Here is a 15,512-nt window from a genome sequence, read left to right on the forward strand (position 1 = left end):
TGCCAAATTTAAATGCATTTTAAACGTGATTATTTCCATAGTATTTTATTCACAAACATTGAATGACTTTCTGTTTCTCAGGAAAAATAGTCATTAACATTTTTATTTCTTTCTCATGGGTTATAATTATGTTGTTATAAATATGGAGACACTAAAGAGATCTTGCTGAGAAAAAATTTTTATACTGATAATGAGGAGAAAACAAGGGTGAGTGACCCCACTGAGCAATGATTTCAAACTACTAGCTTTGCATTTTTGATGAAGGTAGAAGATTTAAGTAGTAGTTTTGAACTATAGTAGTTAGAGAATAACTACAGTGTCAGAAACGAAACAACTATGTTAATTTCAATTGGTTATAATTATTTATAGGAAGAAATCTAAGCATTGGATCAGACAGTTAAGAAATGGTGGCGTTCCTTCAAATAAAATTATATGGGGGTCCCTCCCTGGTGGCACAGTGGTTTAAAGCAAAGCACTAAGAAGCTAAAGCCACTTCAGCATGAGTTTGATTCCCGCCTGCCCCAGAGGTGATCCACAGGGTGCAGTAGACCTCTCCTGACCTGCCTGCTGCTCCCCTCAGCAGTGTACTTCATCAGTTGACCTGTTCTGCTCCCCACTCTGTCTCTGCTGAAGCCTCTACTGCCCCTGCACCTCTGGCCTGTACAGATCTGTATGCATAAATAAATAAATCTTAAAAAAATTATACGAGAATGGCAAATATGCAAGGCATTTCGTGAACTGCTTTGGATGCAAGGAGGTGGGTGCCTGACACTACCTTGTTAGTCACCCTTCCTTGACTCTGGAGTGACCACTGAGGCACCTTTGTGGGATCCCTGGAGGTCCGAGGACCGAACACACTGGATTGAAGGGCTGATTTACCTTGACTTCCAAGCCCAGAGGATTTGGCCAGTAGCCTTCGGGTGCTAAGGGTGGCAAGAACCATTTGGCACGGGGGGCCTTCAGTGTGAACTTTCCTGTCTGGCCTGTGCGGGATCTGGGGTTCTGGCCCAGCCTGGGTGCAGATATGGAGTGGGACTGATCGACAGAGGTAGTGATGGAACAATGGGGAATGGAGACAGCAGCCTGGTGAAGCACAGCCCGGGGGCCCCTGACCTGTCCAAATGATAAAGTCCGAGTTGGGGATGGGGTGATTCGCAAGAAATCAAGGACAGTGTCTGAAGCACAGAGCCTGTAACTGAAGTCAGGAAGACTGGATTAAGGTCTGTGAGTGGAAACTAGAGACAGAAGTTGGGCTTTGGGATACTAGGAGAAAGCTTTTGTGAGGGGTCCTGCGGTCTTGCCTGTGTACAAGGAGGAACTGCAAGAGTCCCAAGGGGTCTGGAGAGGATCCTGGCTGTGGGGAGGTGGGATTGAGCCTCTGCTACATCTTAAAGCCACTACTGTTGGGATCTTGAACACATGAGCCAGGGGCCTTGATGCCTGTACCAGTGGTCTACCTTTTTTTTTTTTTTTTTAAGATTTATATTTATTTATTTATGCATACAAGAAGTGGGGTACAGGCCAGAGGTGTGGGGTTGAGAAGATTCACCAGAGACAGATTAGGGAGCAGAACAGGCAGATCTACTGAAATACACTGCTGAGGGGAGCAGAGGGCGAGACAGGAGAAGTCTACTGTGCCATGTGGGTCAGCTCGCTTGCTGGGGGTTGAATTTGTGCTGTGGTGGTGGGGATAGCTTGATGGTGCTGAGACTAACCCCTGTAACCCCAGTGGAGGCTCCCCTTTGGTCTACCTTGCTCTCTTTCTCCATCTCATTAAATGAGGAGGCAGACTAACCAAAGATAGGCTTTAGAACTTAGGTTTCACAAGGACTCAAAGTAATTTCTCCCCTCAAGTTCAATTTAATTAAAAACCCTGAATAACAACAACATTTGCACTGTCCATTTGTAGGCACACATGCCTGACCCATAGATATTTCAGTCTTTTGGCAGTTTGCCTTCCTCGTGCATATTGTCTGGGGGCTGGGTCCCCCGGGACCATGGGGTAGGAACACACCTGCAGCCTGAAGTCCTGCAAACTCAGGGGTTTCTCCCGAGTGAGAGCGGATGAGGCAGCCACTGTGAAATACGCACAATGGCATTTCCCACCCTGTTCTGTGCCTGGGACAGCCAGAGGGGGTAAGAAGGGTTGAATGGGGAGAAAAAAAAGTTTAAGAATCCTCCTTTTCTTTGTACTTCTGGTTTATGAGTTTCCTTTTCAAAATGTCTTTACAAAGCAGGTCCATTGAGAGCCAACAGGAAAAGCGCTGGATGGGCACGAGCTTAAATCACTGAGACACAGCCTCACGGGGCTCCAGTGATCTGGATGAGCTCTTTATCCTTCTTGCTGGCTGTGAGTTATATAAAGCTGTGGAAAGGAACCCTAAAACACTGATAACTCATTGTGACTTAAGTCTCAGAAACACTAAATGGAATTTGTATTTAAAGAGATGTTTTTGCTCTGTTGGTTTTTGGAAAATGGGGGCTGAAAGTCTAGAGCTTGGCATTTTCTATTCTTTACATTTCAGGCTCTCTGTAGTGGCTATTTGAGGCTTTTGGGGTTATTTTTCCAGAAACCTCTGGAAACAGGGTCGATGTGGTGCAAAGAACCTTTTGAATAAGGGCCTGGTTGGGAGGCTGGGCTGCTTTGAAAAAGTTGGGGCACATTTTTGAGACCCAGGTGCTGTAGCAAAGCTTCTAGACCCAGATCTAGAAACTTTCTGGAGCTGATTGACACAAATATATCCAAGCATGATCTAAAATCAGTTAAGCTCCAGGAAACTCAGATGTGACAGGAGGTAGCTGAGCGTGATGGAATCTGGATTCCATTTCTCAGATTTTAAAGTGACAAAGAGAAATGGAGCAGAATGTTTTCAGGTCCTGTGAGAAGTTTGGCTTCTGAGCCGCTGACTCCTAGGTCAGTAGATTTTCCATCACATCAGCACTACCTCTCTAACTTTTATGTGCTAGAAATCTGCATGGTTCTTCCTCCCTCCCTCCCTGTTTTTCTCCCTCCCTCCCACCTCCCCTCTTTCCTCCCTCCTTCCAAATGTTTTGTTCAAATATTTGGTCTTCACCATGCACTTGGAACCACTTTTGGTAACACAAAAATGAGTAATAGGTTTGCTATCTTAAAATCTCAAGCTTTAAATAATTATTCACTGATAAAGCAGAGAAAGCTTCACCCAAGATCAAGCATGTCCAAATTGTACATCCCACTATCATCTACTAATAGTCTGGCATCCAGTGTAGAACCAGGCATTTGCATTTAATCTTATTCGCCTTAACCTCAGTCATTGGAACATTAGGGATATTCTCCTCTGCGCAGGTGGTGTGGACTTTTCCCTCCTACCCATTATCATGGCTTATGAGCAGGTGGACAATTGGTAGAGGCACAGGATGGTTGGGGGTGGGGGTGGGGAGGTGAGGGTGACAGGGATGGGAGTGAAGGCCTGGGCAGCCCTAGGTAAGAGGAGGCAGGAGCTTGGGCAGAGTGTCTGCCAGACACTGGGATTCCACGGTAGAGCATTTCAGTGAGGGCTTAGTATGATTCCGAGACTGATGCAGAGCCAGTAGGCACTACAGTCAGGAGCCACAGTAGTGCAGAAGCCAAGTGGCACAACACACCTGGGTCAAAGGCAGGTTTACAGCCCTGAGCCAAAGTGACCACATGGAGGGAATACTGGCCTCTAGAAAGGCTTGTGTTCTCACCTGCCGCAACAGAAGCAGGGACCAAACCCCAGGGTGGGTGTGTTGGGGGAACCGAGGTGCAAAGCAGATGGCTCATGCAGGCAGTCTCCAAGCTTTCTGGGGCTCCCTGGAGGTTGTCATGGCTACTGATTTATGAAAACAGGAGATTTAGATGGGGGTCCCAGGAAGAGCAATCATCTCACCCCACCCCCTTCACACAAGGCAAAGAGAACTCTCTCTGCAGGTATTTCATCAGAGGTAATTTCAGTCCACTTACACAAGATGACAGAAGAGCAAATGTGAAGCACAGTGCCATGCCCTCAATTTGAAAGCTTTATTAAAAAAAAAAAAGGTTCTGGCCCTCCCTGGTGGCGCAGCGGGTTAAAGCACAGCACTGAGAATCTAAAGCCGCTTCCGCATGAGTTCGATTCCCGCCTGCCCCGGAGGAGACCACAAGGCGTGGCAGACCTCTCCTGACCCGCCCGCTGCTCCCCTCAGCAGTGTACTTCTTCGATCTGCCTGTTCTGCTCCCCACTCTGTCTCTGGTGAATCCTCTCACCCTCCGCGTCTCTGGCCTGTACCCCAGTTCTGTATGTACAAATAAATAAATCTTTAAAAAAAAAAAAAAGGTTCTTCTATGTCCTCCCGTATGATAAACACATGTGTACAGGGAGATGTTGCAAGGAAAAAGGCCATCAGAAAAGCGCACTGAAATAAGGCATTTCTCTAGAAAAGTTTTCTTAGGTTTTTCACCTGTATTTGGGGTTGAGAGGTGTGGGTGCTGGAATGATTCCAGAACTTCCAAACACTACATTTCTGTATCCCCCACGTTAGTGACTAAGACTCAGGAATTCAGAGCCTCCAGTTTGGAACTGTTCTCTTTGTTTATTCGCTGAACACGGATAAAGCATTAAAGCAGCGCGCCAGGAATGCAGAAACAAATGTAATACGATTTCTGTGCTTCGAGAGCACAAATCTACTCAAAGAGACATATATGTGTGTTAGTAATGACAAGTTGTGCAAATATTGGTGAGCCAGAACAAAAAAATATTGGTGAGCCAGCGTAAGCCAGGGCTTACCTTAACTTCGTATGCAAGGCTGAGGTTTATAAAAGGTGAAGCTTGAGCTGAATCTGAGTGGTGTCAGGAGACAAGAAAGCTACAGTACTCCAGGCAGAAGGAGGAGAATGTGCAGAGGTAGAGGTGTGCATCTTTTTAGGGTGTGGTATGACTGACATTCAGGGAAATTGTGGAAGTGGGAGGGGAGGTGGCTGGAAAGACAGGCAAGGAGCCATCTCATTCAGATTCTTTTTTTTTCTCTAAGTTTTATTTATTTATTTGTACAGAACTGGGATACAGGTCAGAGATGCGGAGGGTGAGAGGATTCACCATTCGCAGAGTGGGGAGCAGAACATGCAGATTGACGAAGTACACTGCTGAGGGGAGCAGCGGACGGGTCAGGAGAGGTCTGCCGCGCCATGTGGTCCCCTCCCGGGCAGGCGGGAATCGAACTCTTGCAGAAGTGGTTTAAACTTCTTTGTGCTGTGCTTTAACCCGCTGTGCCACCAGGGAGGGCCTCATTCAGATTCTTATGTTTCATGTTGACATGTTTGGATTTTATTCTAAGGGTGTGCTATAGGCTCACTCATTTCCAACACACTGGTTGTAGATAGAGACTCCAACCCCTGGCTGTGCCTTGAGTTGTGTGGCCAGACAGAATGGGATAGACAGGAGAAGACTTGCCCCATGGTTAGGCCAGATTGGGGGCAGGGAGAACCCCCACTTCCTTGGAGTTGGGCTATGCGCTGGCCATCTGCCTGTTTTCTCTCAGGTCCTGTTCCCACCCTCCCTTCATTCTGCGCCCTATCACAGAAAACTCTGCGCATAGGGTTTCCCAGAGGGATGATCATAGGAGGAAGGGAGAAGTCAGGCATTCCTTCTTTGGCTCCATCTTGAGTGAGGCTCATCTTCCAGGGACAACTTCATTTCTTGCTCAGTTTTTGCTTGACATTTCCAGCCCTAACTTCTGGCCCCTGACAAAGTTATTTGCACAAGTCTCCCTGTGGGTTGTGGGTTCTTGCTGTGGCCTCATCACTTCTTCTTTGCTTTCTGGGCTCTTCTATGACATGTTTAATCAGTTTCTCCAAATTAATTTCCGCAATATTTAAGAGTGGTTTCTGGTTTCTTAAGAGGACCCTAAGTGATATGGTATGAACTTTGTCTGGTAAGAGCTGAGAGTCCTAGAAATCAAGAGATGAACTTGCATGCATTCGTAGCTTTTAGTGCTTGGATTACCTCATTCACAGCCTCTTCATTGTCTTCACGTTAATCATTTTTGTTTGTTTGTTTTTGTTCTGTGGCAAGTCAGATTGACTCGCTGTTCAGGGCATTTGTAAAATTATTTTTTCTGCTTAGAAAGCTTTACCAGGTTTACATGAAGGTCTCAACTGGCTGATGTCTAGCTTCACAGCTGAAGCACAAGGACTCCCAGACCCCCCTCCTGAGAACCCTCTAAAGTGGCTTCTTGGCACACCTATTTCCAGAGAGCAAACCCTCAAGCCCTTTGTTTTTAACAACCTAACAGGGGGATTTAAGGGTTATGTTTAGTTTTAAATGCCTCTGTAATAGCAGAGGGCTTTGAAGTTTACATACCAGAAGGAGCTGTCAAATCTCATGCAGGCATCCACTGATCTTGCTCAGCGGTTAAGAGGAAAAACCAATCTCTACTTTCTTTTTAATTTATAGTACTTTTCTGGGTGCATTTTAGAATGTTTTATTTGTGTCATATACCTTAGTTGGAGAATAATAAAATATTTGACAAGGCTTTTTTTTATAAGCAGAGAAAGCTGTGATTGGAAGATGCCAGAAAGTTCCCATTGATAGACCATAGCTTGCCTGAGGGTCTATGTTTGGATTTCCATATGCCCGGATTCCATCACACTTTTTTTTTTAAAAAAAGATTTATTTATTTATGCATACAGAACTGGGGTACAGGCCAGAGGTGCAGGGGCAGAGAGGATTCACCAGAGACAGAGTGGGGAGCAGAACAGGCCTACTGACGAAGTACACTGCTGAGTGGAGCAGCCCGTGGGTCAGGGGAGGTCTGCCATGCGGGTCACCTCCTGGGTGGGGATTGAACTCATGTTGAAGTGGCTTTAGCTTCTTAGTGCTGTGCTTTAACCTGCTGCGCCACCAGGGAGGGCCCACATCATGCTTTTAAAGTGCAACTGTCCTTTTCTGGCTGGTGTAAATTTTACAGTGAACTTTCTTTTTGGCTTCTGGAGAGGTAAGATTCTGAGGATACAGAGTTTAAGGGAATGACAAATGTAAGATTGGCTTTTCAGGAATAGGGACTTCTTCTAGGAAGACTGACCAAGAACACACTGTGTGCTTGCATACCCTTTGGGTCAGCAGGTGTTGGTAGGAGGAAATAGGGGATTTTCTTTTTCCATCTTCTTCAACGCTATCTGTAGAGGGTGCCGTCCTTTCTAGAGGACAGAATATTCTGGTCTATTGAGGATGTGTTTTATCTTTTTAGGGGGTAGGGAAGAGGGAGAGTGTACTTTTGTTAACTACACTGCTTCCTGATGTTTTATTTTATTGACACAGCCTTTCTACTTTAAAAATCTATACCTTTGGTAAAGAGAACAATTTCAAGAAATGAGTGGAGTTAGGCTTCTTACCTTGTTTACAGATTCCAGTGAACATTTATGTTCATTAATATAGAAATTTCCTCAGGTGGTTGAATGTTAATGAGTCATTAATAATAAAATCTCATACCTGGGGTGCTTGTGGGAAATAAACCAAGTTATTGAGGAAAAAACCCCAATTCTTCTATATTTGATATGCATGAGTAAACATACATATTGCCTTCTCTCTGGGGAAATCAAGATGTTTTGATATCGGCAAGCCTCAGACTAGATGGCTGCTACAATATCCAGCTGGCTTACTTTGGGGGAGAGACAGCTGTTCCTGCAGCAATTGACATTCAACAGGTGCATCATGGCTTTAACGAATGCACGTGTGGTACAGTGGGGGTAAGCTGGAAGGAATGCCATTCCATGTTGCCTCTTGGACCACCCAAGATGTCTAAAGAAAAATGCCATTTTACCAAAATGTTAAGGTTTTTTACATGTTTAACACCTAGCTTGCTTAATCTTCTGAAATTAGGAAATGATTTACACCCAACTAGCAGACAAGACTATGTTTTTATTTTTCTTGCCACCTGTGTAATAGCCGAATATAGTATAGCCTTATACATTTTTGGAATTTATCTTCCCTGTTGGACTAATGCAACTATAATGCATATAGTTGTCAGTTTTTCCTAAATCGGGGCTTAGGAGACTCATTACAGTGATTAAAGAGGCATGACAGATGACAATTTAGGTGACTATCTGGCTCACACCCTGGAATTTGCAACACTAGGGAAAAAATTTGCACAGGGCAAAAATACCAACATGACAATGCCAGGGATATAAAGGGTGGCTGAGCCTACATCCTTGACAAGATCGTTGACCCACAGTGCAGGTATGGACTGAATTCTCCCAGATCTCATGTTGTGGTCATTAAATGTCTATTATCACAACTTCTCTGGTTGAGGTGGTTTCCTGCATCCAAAGGCATTCCAACGGATCATGTCTAGGATGGAGCTCCTTCTTTCCTGCTTTCCTTCCCCTCTTGTTCTTCCCTTTATATCCCTTCATTTAATGACACTCATCCAATTGTCCACGTGAGAACCTCATGGTCGGTCTTTCTCCTAATTCACTCCCCTGCTTGAATATAAGGAGTATTTTTTTTTTTTTTTTGCACAATCTTTAACCTCCAACCCCAGTATAATAAAAGGTATACAGAAAACTTTCAAAACATATTTGTTGGGCTATATTACATTAGAGCAACTAGATATTTAATATCATATAGGACAAAGATACAGAGTAAAGTGCAGAGGATAATGTTGGTAGATAATTTTATTTAGAGTGTGGTGACTTTTAGTTAGCAAGCCTTGTCTCTCATCAAAGAATATCTTCTAATTAAAATTATTTTGTTCTCTTGCTTATGCTTCTTTCATGACAGATGTTATTAAATGAACATTGTCATCACTTTGTTTTCCATGTTGAAATTCCTCTTCCATGACATTTCAACCCCTTAACTAATACAGTAATTCAATATTGCTCTGTCTACCTTTAACCCAGCAGACATTCTGCATCTTTTTTTTTTTTTTAAAGATGTATTTATTTGGACACACAGAACTGGGGTACAGGCCAGAGGCTCAGGAGCAGTGTGAGGCTTCACCAGAGACAGAGTGGGAAGCAGGACAGGCAGATCTACGAAGTACACTGCTGAAGGAGCAGTGGGCGGGTCAGGAGAGGTCTGCCATGCCATGTGGTCACCTCCGGGGCAGGCGGGAATCGAACTCATGCGGAATTGGGTTTAACTTCTCAGTGCAGTGCTTTAACCCGCTGCGCCACCAGGGAGGGCCGACATTCTGCATCTTTATAATAACTTCCGCCAACATGCGCTCTCTTCTCTTACATGGGTTGATAATATTAATCTTAGTTTCAGAGGCTTGGGGTATGCTCTCCATCTTTCTATGTACAGTGTGAGATTATAATGACAAGTGAAGAAACTTACATCTTATAGGGAAATAGAAACAATATCAGATTTGAAGTGTGAAAAAAACTAAATGGCAGACTGTGGGTTTATGTAGCTACAGCTCCTAGATGCATGATTTTAACCAAGTCAGAAAGCCAGTTAATCCTGTTTGCCTGCATTTAAAATGGAAAGCAGAGTTATACCCATCCTGTCCACCTTAAAAAAACTCATGAGAATCAAGAGTCATGCAAGTGTATGGCTCATGTCATGCATCTATTCTAGGGGGCAGTAACTTGCACTTGAACTACACAGATTGAGCAAGATTATTATAGAATGGAGAAATGTTGGGCAAACACTCAAATGGGAGAAATGTTAGGCAAACAATAAATAAATGTCTAAAGGAGCTTCTGGACCATGGGATCTCTGTGCTTAAGAAAAGTTCTAGTTCACTTAACTTTATCTGGTGTAGAAGTTACTGGACGAAGAGTTGGAAGGATGAACTGTTTTAGGGATGTAAGTCCCCCTGCTGCCCCATAAAGCTGTAAGACCTGTTTAACTTTTCCCAAGATGGCCCCGCTTACATCCTAACTACAGAATCCCAGGAGGGCATCAAGCCAAACTGAGGTAGGGCGATTACCCCTGCTCATCTTTCATGTTATTTGAATCTCATGTTGTTCTAAAGAACATGAAACTTGGTGGTGGGAAATGACTTTCTTTGGATCAAGGGCTAATTAGTGCATGATCAAGACCTAGATCCCAGATTTCTTGGCTTTTGCGCTAGAATCACTCATATTGCAATCAGGTATTTCCAAATAATTCATTACTAACATGAATTCAGGAGCCAAGATTTTTTTTAAAGATTTATTTATTTATGCATACGAACTGAGGTACAGGCCAGAGGTGCAGGGGTGGTGAGAGGATTCACCAGAGACAGAGTGGGGAGCAGAACAGGCTGACTGACAAAGTACACTGCTGAGGGGAGCAGCGGGCGGGTCAAGAGAGGTCTGCCTCGCCATGTAGATCACCTCTGGGGTGGGGATTGAACTCATGCTGAAGTGGCTTTAGCTTCGTAGTGCTGTGCTTTAACCTGCTGTGCCACCAGGGAGGGCCCATGGGAGCCAAAATTTTTAAAAGATTTACCTTTTGTTTTAAAGAAATGAGAGAAAATTGAAGGTTATCCTTACAGTCATGCCCTCATCCTTACTTATATTCCATCATTTCTTGAAGACAAGAGAAAGTGGTGGGGATTACAATCAACCCTGGATAGATCCTCGAGTGTTTTTGCAGATGTGAGCATCAGCTGTGTCCCCGACAGGCACTGTTAAAATACCACAATATCAGATCATATGGTGCCTAAGAGAGCCTCTGAGTGTCTGCCTTCTGTGACAGTTTTTCCTGAACACAATGTAGAATAGAAGAGGACGTTAGGTCCCTGAACACCCACCACTCATGAGACATTAGTTACTTTTTTTAATTGGCCTTTTATCATCTGGAGTTTTAGGTCTTACTGGATGCCTGGCTATGAACATCCATATTTATTTATTAAACTCATTTATTTAGCAAGTATTTAGAGAACCTATCCTATGTCAGTCTCCAAAATATACAGCTTCCCAAATAAAGGGGTAATGTTTATATTTGTATACTTTTATACAAGTGCTTTTTTGAAATGCCATGAAACTGTAATAAGACTCTTGTGTGCTGTTTTTGTGATTAACCTTCTTCTGTAAGCTGTGCTGTAGGATATATTAGAGCACTTAGTGGAGCAGAGTTCATGTAAATGGGTAGCCAATATTGATGATGATGATGCTAGTGACAAAGGATGAAGTAACCATTGACACTTTGTAACTTGTGCTAAATAATGGCCGCTATATAGCAGCTTCAATTGTTATGTTCCCACAAGTGCCTAAAAACATTAATTAACTGGCTGGATTACTGGCAGGCCAAGTCACTTGGTAACAGGCAATTTTTAATCCATGCAAATAATGAAAATCAGGATTAACTGGATGTCTGCAATAAACATTAATTGTACTAATGACAGTGTTTTGTGGTAATTCTAAATCTCTGAAAAGGGACCTTTTGGGAAAAAAATATCTTTGGAGGATTTCAGGGTAATGTCAGGTTAAGGTATTAAGAACTGGACAGGGTCAGTGTGGACTCCAGTATTTGATTCAGCAGCCATTAAGCTGAATGTTTGCTGAATCATAATGACTTTGGATCCCAGTGGTCCCATGGAAGAAGTTTCTGTTACTAACCTGAGACATTGGTAATTGATAATAAGACGGTGAGTCAAATTCAAAGGTACTTTAATAGTGGTGCCTGTTTCTATTTCACATAATTATTTGTTGAAAGGATAGAAAAATGCTTGCTTCTCCTATGATGAAGGCCAATAGAGTCATTAGCCAGCCTAATAGACTCAGATTTTGTATACAAATCTTTACAATCTTACATAATGTATCTTGACATGGCATTTTTGCCAAGCCCAGTTTCCTTGCTTCAGATTACTTTGTACAGGGGCCTACTTTAAATCATAACAAAAATAAAGCAAGATCACATGATCTTTCTGTCCTCCCAGACCTTGGGCAAGAACCCATCCTCCTCAGATTTGGGCCTTTGAAGTAATTATTTCAAAGGAATAAAGATGTGAAACTTCGCTGTTGCTGTTGTTACCTGCCTCACCTCCATTCGGTGGGGCAGCCAGCAAAAGTGAAAGTGAGGGGTGCAGGTAGAAGAATGAAGGTTGAAAAATTGGGAAATCATGACTTGTTGGGTAGCAGGGAGAAGGTGTGGGATGAAGTGCATGTTGGCATGATCAGCTCGATGGCCTGAGAAGACAGTATAACTGGGTCCAGGCTTCTACCAAGAAGGAAAGAAAGAATGAGGAGACACAAATAATAGCATGATAAATCCTTTTTTTTCTCTTATAAGAAGAAATTCTGTGATGGTACCATGCTTTGCCATAATGCTGGTGCTAGCTTAACCCACTTGGCTCCAATAGCCATTTGAAGAAGGCAGTTGATGTTTAAAGAAAAAAAATTGTATTTATTTTGGGGGCTACATTTTTGTTCGTTTTTTAAAAAAATATTTATTTATGCATACAGAACTGGGGTACAGATCAGAGGTGCAGGGGTGGTGAAAGGATTCACCAGAGACAGAGTGGGGAGCTTGATAGGCAGATGTACTGAGGAAAACTGCTGAGGGGTGCAGCAAATGAGATAGTAGAAGTCTATTGCGCCATGTGGCTCACCTTGGGGGTGGGGTGGGGTGGGGATCGAACTCGCACTGAAGCAGCTGAGGCTCGCTGGCAGTGCTGTGCTTTAACCTGCGGTGCCACCAGGGAGGGCCCCATTTTTGTTCTATAAGTGCACTTGGTCCACTCACGCTGACCTGTGTCGATACCCCATTAAACAGCTAATCTTAAAAAATTCTTTAAGGGTAGTTCTCACTATTTTCTGAGGTGACCATAATAGATAAGTGCTTTTATGATTGCGTTTCATGATGATCTCATTTCACCCTCAAAGTGTACGTGAGAGCAGGTTTCTTCATTTTACATGTCAGGAAACTGAAGCGTTACTTGTTTAGATTGTTGTACCTCAACAGTGTGTGAATGTGCGTGGCAGTCTTTCAAAAGGTGGCACACAATTGCCAGTGCAGCCGCCCTCCTGATATCTGGGAGCCTCCCTGGGGGTTTCCCCTCTCCACCTAAGCGCCTTCCCTCCTTCCTACCATCGCAGCTCTATGTTTGGTCTCAAGTATCAGTCTTTGAGCTGCATTTGATTTTCTACAGGCTGAAGCTGCAATTAAGAAAAGGTCCAGCCTCAGTGTCTATCTATTGTGACATCCTTTGTACCGTTAGTGTGATTCCTGCACGTTTTCATGGAGCGTCAGTATATTGTAATTGTCAAATTGATGAGCCTTGGGAACAGATTGCCTGGGTCCAACTCACAGTTCTACCACCTAGCTGTGTGACCTGGGGCAAATTTTCAACTGTTTCACTTCAGTAAAATGAGAAAAATAAACATATCTATATAGTAGGGTTTTGTTCAGATTAACACGTTAATATGTGCCAAGTACTGCTGCCTGGCACATTTCTTCAGTGACTAATAAGGGTTTGCTAGGTGTCTCTTTGTCATTATGCCAAAGGTCAGTATGTGCTTTTTCTTTTTCTGCTTGCCTTTCAAAAGCACAAGAGGTTCTGCTTTCTCACTTGTGGAGAAGCCAGGTCTTAGAACCTAAATAACATATACCACACCCAAGGGAGGAAAGAAAACAATTCTATTAACAGAAAAAGCATTGACTAGTCAATATGGAAAGTAATAGGAGCGACTGTAACACTTTGCTAGGCCCTGAAATACGAAGACATACTCATTTGCTTAAGATCACTAATAAATCTAGCCAGGGATTGACAGATAATTGATTTATTCTGGTAAGTTTGATTATGAATGTATTTTTTTGTAAGATTTTTAAATTTATGCATACAAGAATTGGAGTACAGGCCAGAGGTGCAGCGGGGGTAGGGGAGGGGTTGGGGTTAGGTGTGGTATGGGGTGGTTAGAGGATTTACCTGTGACAGAATGGGAGCAGAACAGACAGACTGAAATACACTGCTGAGGGGAGGAGCGACCAAGACAGGAGAGGTCTGCCCTACTATGTGGGTCAGCTCCTTAGCTGGGGATTGAACTTGCTTTTCAGTGGCTTCGGATAGCTTCATAGTGTTGTGCTTTAACTTGTTGCACCACCAGAGAGGGCCCTATTCATGAATGTACTAATCATTTGAATCCTTAATGATTTAACCATTTGGAGAAAGGAGGTTGGAAAGTCCCAGAGCAATTTTCAATATTATTTATTGTTTCTATTTTCATGTGGGGTAAAAAAAAGTCAAGTTACTCTTTTATTTTTGATGATGATGTGATTGGTTTGTTGCAATGTTTGCTTTATTACATTGTGAAGATTTTCATGACAAGTTGAAAAATTGGGAGATAAAATTGCCTTTCGCTTTATGCACTTAAAACAAAATTAGAGTTTTATTTTGTAGTTTTATTTAAAGAGGAATTAAAATTCAAGAATAAACTCAGCATGTTACTTTAGATGGGAAAGAGAAGATCAGCTACATTTGATCCATTATTACATACATTCAGATGTCCTCCCACAAACAGACAATTACTAAGAGTAAAAGTATATTTCCTTTTCTAAAAGCTTCTGTTCAAATAAAGCTTTGACTTTCACAAGGAAAGAGAAATTATTTCATATAGTATTGGCATTTAGTGAGTATTTAAATATTTGCTAGATATTGGGTGAGGATCTATTAATGGTGTATTAATAAATGACTGCAATTATTCTTCCCAGTATATATGCCCTTTTATAAAATGACTCTTTGGGTTAGCACATCAGAACATGGACTCTTTTTGAATGTTTCCCCACCTGCAATATATTTGGCCAATGAGGTATGTATAAGTGATGTTCCAGCTCTAAACCTATACCTTAAGAAGTTTCCACTTCAGCCTCAAGAATTTTTCTAACCACCATATGAAAAGCAAGGCCACCCTGATAGGAAATAAGAGCCTGACTAAGTGTACATGGCACAGTGGGATGCTGCTGCCAGACATGTGAATGGGCTCATCCTGCATCAGGTCACCTGGAGAGGCAGAATTGCTTAGATGTGACCTGCCATTTAAAGCTTCAAATGCAAGTCTGGTAAATATTAGAACCATCCGGGTTAACTAGGCCAGATTGCCTATCAGCAATCTGGTAATTGCTAATAGCAGGTAGTTTATCTCAGTTGGGAGAGAGAGTAAACACTTAGTGAGTGCTTATTGTGTGCCTGGCATCATTCTCAATGCTTTATAGTTATCAGCTCACTTATTCTTCATAACAGCTATGTGATAGAGTCACAGATGAAGACAGGACTTGAGGCCAGCACAGTGCAAGCAGCATTTCAGCACAACTCATTAGCTTGCCCTTCTCCCTTGCCTGCTGCTAATGAGGCCAAGGCCAGGAAGCTCAAACCCAATTCTCTTTGTAGACCATCTCACTGGGTTTTCTTTAGAACTGATACATTTTTCCTGTACAGGTCAGAGAGTAAATAGTTTAGGTTTTACAAGCCACCTTTTAAACAACTCAGGTCTACCTTTGTGGTGTGAAAGTCCCATAGACAATATGTAAAAAAAGAGCCTGGGGTTTCAGTAAAGTGGGAGTGGCTGGATTTGGCCTGTGGGTTGAAGTATGTTGATCCCCACCCCC

This window comes from Condylura cristata, unplaced genomic scaffold, assembly GCF_000260355.1.
Source record: "Condylura cristata isolate star-nosed mole 26May11 unplaced genomic scaffold, ConCri1.0 scaffold00012, whole genome shotgun sequence".
NCBI classification, from domain to species: Eukaryota; Metazoa; Chordata; class Mammalia; order Eulipotyphla; family Talpidae; genus Condylura; species Condylura cristata.